This window comes from Hipposideros armiger, unplaced genomic scaffold (genome assembly GCF_001890085.2).
Source record: "Hipposideros armiger isolate ML-2016 unplaced genomic scaffold, ASM189008v1 scaffold_1534, whole genome shotgun sequence".
Lineage (NCBI taxonomy): Eukaryota > Metazoa > Chordata > Mammalia > Chiroptera > Hipposideridae > Hipposideros > Hipposideros armiger.
The window spans coordinates 33,589-38,452 of record NW_017732884.1 but is presented as its reverse complement, the minus strand read 5'-3'; the positions used below and the strand labels follow the sequence as shown (position 1 = coordinate 38,452).

At 43.2% G+C, this 4,864-nt stretch overlaps 1 pseudogene; it reads right to left on the bottom strand.

The window, feature by feature from the left end:
• Positions 1-3,557: 3,557 nt before the first annotated feature.
• Positions 3,558-4,781, bottom strand: LOC109377748 (vomeronasal type-1 receptor 1-like; annotated as a pseudogene).
• Positions 4,782-4,864: the final 83 nt, after the last annotated feature.

The following is a 4,864-nucleotide window of genomic DNA, read 5'->3' as shown; positions in this document are numbered from 1 at the left end:
CAACCATAAAATTATTTTTGTTGTTACTCTATAACTGTAATTTTGCTACTGTTATGAATCGTAATGTAAATATATTTTTGTTTTCTGATGGTCTTAGGCAACCCCTGTGAAAGGGTCATTCGACCCCCGCGACCCACAGGTTGAGAACCACTGCAGTAGTAGCAAAAAGTTGGAGTTCTTTGGTTTCGCACAGGGCCTCTCATTTGCCACAGCTGAAAATCAGATGTCTTGGCAACCTTGCTTTTAGGAGGCTCATCTAGGGTACTGGCAAGTTCATTAGCTAAATTTACCAATTCTAGGGTAGGCATAGTTCCCCATCCCATCCCATCTAGCCCACTGACAAACAAGGAATTAAAAACTATCCACGTGTGGCCAGCATCTGAAGGAAGACCAGAATTTTCCTTAAAAACAACCTGGAATCTTTCATAATAGTTACGAACAGATTCATCAGACCTTTGTCAGTAAGTGTGAATTTTGTTCCAATCGATAGACCTTGGAAAAGCCTCGGGGATTGCTCGATGCAACTTTCAAGCAAGTTCCCTGGTTTCCTCCCAATAATTGGAGGTTTGCTTTTCTAAATCCCTTTCAGGGTACTCCCATCTGGCAATCCTCATCCAATGTTTAGCTGGGCCTTTACCAACCAACACGTGGATCAGGTGGTACAAATCAGAAAACTCAGGTTTATATGTTTGAATAGTAATATCAAATTCCTTAGTAAACTTATTAGAATCCTCAGTTACTATAGGAAACTCCTTTACAATGGCTCGTAACTCAGCTTTTGTCAAGGGGATGTAAGAAATGTGGAGTTTAGGGCCAGCTGAGTGCTGTATTGGTTAAGAGTTGGCATGAGACGCCAGCTCTGAGCAACATAGCCCCTGTTCGGATCCCATATGTGGGCAAGTGACACTGCACCCTCTACAGCTAAGATGGTGAACAACAGCTCGACCTGGAGCTGGGCTGCCATGAGTTACCGTGAGCGGCTGGCAGCCGGCATGAGCTGCCATGAGCTGGCATGAGCAGCTGACGAGCAACTGCCTCACTGGGAAGAGCACAATGATCACAATACCAATATGGGCCAGTGAAGTGATGTCCTCCACAACTAGACTGAAGAACAAAAAGATAGCAACTTGTCTGTTCCCCTTCCCTGATTCCCCAATGCTGTTCCCCTTCCCCAATAAAATCTTTAAAAAACAAACAACAACAAAAAAGAAATGTGGGGTTTATTCAGAATTCCAGAGGGTTTAATCTTAAATGGAAAAATACTGATAGGTTCTGAGAAAGAAGAGGTAGAAGGGGATTCGAAAGGAGGTGTCACTGGGGTTTGAGTTGAGGATGGGGAAGGTGACAAAAAAGAGCAAGATGGCATCGAAGGTGAAAGAGAAGCAGTGGGGGAAAGGCAAGGCAGTGTAGACAAACAGACGCCATTCTGCCTCTTTTAGGATTTTTAACTTTTTTTGTTAACTTTGAGATTCTATTTTATAAATGACAACTTTAGATTTGCAGTCCTGTTTGGCAGCCTTCCTATACTACCCTAAATATGCATTCCATTCCTCTTCCTTAGTTTCAGCACTGTTACTATGCAATCTAGTTTTCAGAAATTCAAGTTCGGGAATCTTGAAAGTTCACCACAGTGGTCACTGATATTTATAATTATCCATAGTCAGACCTGCCCATTTAGCTAAATACGTGCATGAAAATTCTCTGCAGTTTGTGAGCATGTGCTCAGCTGGAGTCCCAGGAGGAGGGACAACATTAGAAGGCTTAGACTTTAGAGATCCCATTTTAATGCTGGACCCAAAACAATTTACAGATCTTATAACCTGCAGGTCTTCAGCTCACCTCACTCTGGAACAGTCTGATCACTGAGAACCAGGCCGAATGCTAAAAGCCAGTTCCAGGCGAATAACCAACTCTTAGGGAGTTCAGTTAAAGGTTGACCTGGCAATGGGCCAAAATCAGTTCACAACTCAAGCAAACCGGGAATCTTCAGTTTGCTCCACTCTCACTCTGGAAGAGTCTGATCACTGGGAATCAGACTGAAGGCTAGAGCCAGTTCCAGGAAAATAACCAATTCTCATTGATTTCTATTATAGGCTGAGCTGCATGGCACTCTGTTAACTTTTGACTGAAATAGCATGATCTAACATTTACTAAAATGACCAGTTTCAGTAGAAATAACCTCTTATCCCAAAGGGACGTTAGGTGAAGGCCAGTTTTTGTCTCAAAAAGAAACAGAGCCTGCTTTCTGAAAAAAGCACGCCAACGTGCCACAAGTACAGACAAACAAATATGCCTTAAAGCAGCAGTTCTCAACCTGTGGGTCATGACCCCTTTGGGGGTCGAATGACCCTTTTGCAGGGGTCGCCTAAGACCATCAGAAAACAAAAAGATAATTACATTACAATTCATAACAGTAGCAAAATTAGTTACAGAGTAGCTACAAAAATAATTTTACGGTTGGGGGTCACCACAACATGAGGAACTGTATTAAGGGGTTGCAGCATTAGGAAGGTTGAGAACCGCTGCCTTAAAGCATTTCACATACACACAATAAACAAAACAAACAAATGAATGAAACAAAACAGAAAAAAAATGTAAATTCCCAAATAAAGCCTGGAGAGCACCAGACGCAAAGGCCCGTTGGTTCAGATCCAGGAGAGAAACTTACCCCACAGCCCCTAAGCCGAGTAGCAAAACATTGGAGCAACAAATGGCTCAGTATAGGCGCCTTTGTTTGCTCATCAGTTAAAAGGCTGCCAGAGTTGCATTCTGCTCTGGATCCCGGAACAAGGTCCCCAAAATGTTGACTGGTAAAAAATAATTCTCCAAGTAATTCACAAAAGAAACGGTTTATTCAGGAAAAGAAAAAGAAGCAAGACAACCACAACAGTGTGAGAACGCACACCTCCTACACCAGGTTCCAACCAGCAGCCCATGTGCAGGAAGAAAAACCCGGGTTTCAAGATGGCTAATCCCTTTATTATGATCCCACCCCCAGAAATTACCATAAGGATAAACGGGAAGTCAGGATTACAGAGTTATTAAGGGGCCCAGCTCCACTCATAGTCCTCCCAGCTCTATGGTTAAGCATCTTAAGATGCTAGTTCACTTCATCAGCCTAAAATCAAAAAGTGAGGGGAGGGCCGGCCGAGTGGCGCAATGGTTAAGAACTGGTTTGGGATGCCAGAGGACCCCAGTTCGGATCCCACATATGAGGGCCAGTGACACTGCCCTCTCAGCTAAGATGCTGAACAACAGCTCAACCTGGAGCTGGGCTGCCTTGAGTCGCCGGAGTCAGCATAGGCTGCAGCCCCTGCTGCAGGGGGTTGCCATGGGCTACCGTGAGTAGCCAGCAGCTGCTGTAAGCAGCCGTCCAGAAGCTGGTGACTGATCTGTCTCACCCGGGAAGAGCGCAATGATGGTGCCAACTTGGGCCAGTGAAGCAATGTCCTCCACAACTAGATTGAAGAACAAAAAATGACAGCAACTTGTCTGTTCCCCTTCCCCCAATTCCCCAGCACTGTTCCCATCCCCCCAATTCCCCAATTAAAAAATCTTTAAAAAAAAAGTGAGGGGAAAAATATATGACTGTAGTTAACAAATCTAAAACACTCTTTCCTATGTGAAGAATAGTGCCCATAATTATTTTTCACACTAACGTTCTTTCCCTTCAAAGGACCATGTACTACTATGGGGACACATGAATTTATCAAGAGATGCAGGATACAGCAGAGGGAACAGCAAAAGGTAATGAACTTTAGGGATCTAATCTTGAGCTCCATCCACCTCCAAATACTGGGGTTCAGCTTAAACCTGGAAGCCACTGAAGAGGCAGATGGTGCTGAAGGAAACTTCTATGGCTGCACTGTAAAAATACAAGACAAGTTTACATCCAGTATCATCCAGGAAATATCTCCATCCAAAAGCTGCCATTGTCTGAGGGACACCTTTAGAGAAAAGAGCCAGGAAGTTGGCTGAGCCCAGTTGCATGAGAATAGGTCTGTGGGTCTCAAATTATGTTCAGTGAGCAAAACAAAGTTATAAAGATAAAAGAGGGAGATATTTTCCAGGAGGCCAATTCCTGTCTGAGTGAAGAACATAATCCCCATTTTCAAGCTGGCAGAAAGCATCACGTCAGTACGTAGAGGCTGCAGGGTTTAGTTGAAGTCAGAGGACTGAATTGTTAAACAAATGGAAGTAAATGTGTCACCATCAGCAAGTCCTTCAATGTTTAAAACTTACAAGAGTGTGAGCTGTGAGCAACAGGGTTCAAGCCCCGGCCCGAGCTGAGCTGCCAACAGATGGCAGGATGGCTCAGCTTAAAAAAAAAAGTTTAAAGCTTAGCCTCTCTCATATATTTTCACTTTCAGCGGGCAGTCCAAATTTTTGCTCACATGTGCAAAGTTCATTCAGTTAAGACCTGGATTTTAAGCTGTCTTGGTTCACATCTTCAAGGTGAATGGAGGGGGTACAACTGCCCACCAGGGTTTTTACAGCTGTAAAGATGAGTGAGGAAGATCCCTGTGCACAGATACAGATTTTTCTCCACAATACAGTCTACATGAAAAAGGCAAGATAAATGTGTACAGTATGTTTCCTTAAAAAAAAAGAAAATAGAGGTATATAAATATAGGGAAAGAGATTAGACAGGATGGAGGGATAGAAATACCAACTAGGCTTTGTGAAGTAGCCTGAGTTACATTTATGACATACAAATATAAACACATCACATAATTATTGAAAAATATTAATCAGAATTAGCTATCAAAATCCATAAAATGCAAAAGTTAGTTTAAAAATTACCATGATGGGGCCGGCTGGGTGGCTCAGTTGGTTAAGAGCTCGCTCAAGAGTTTGAGCTCTG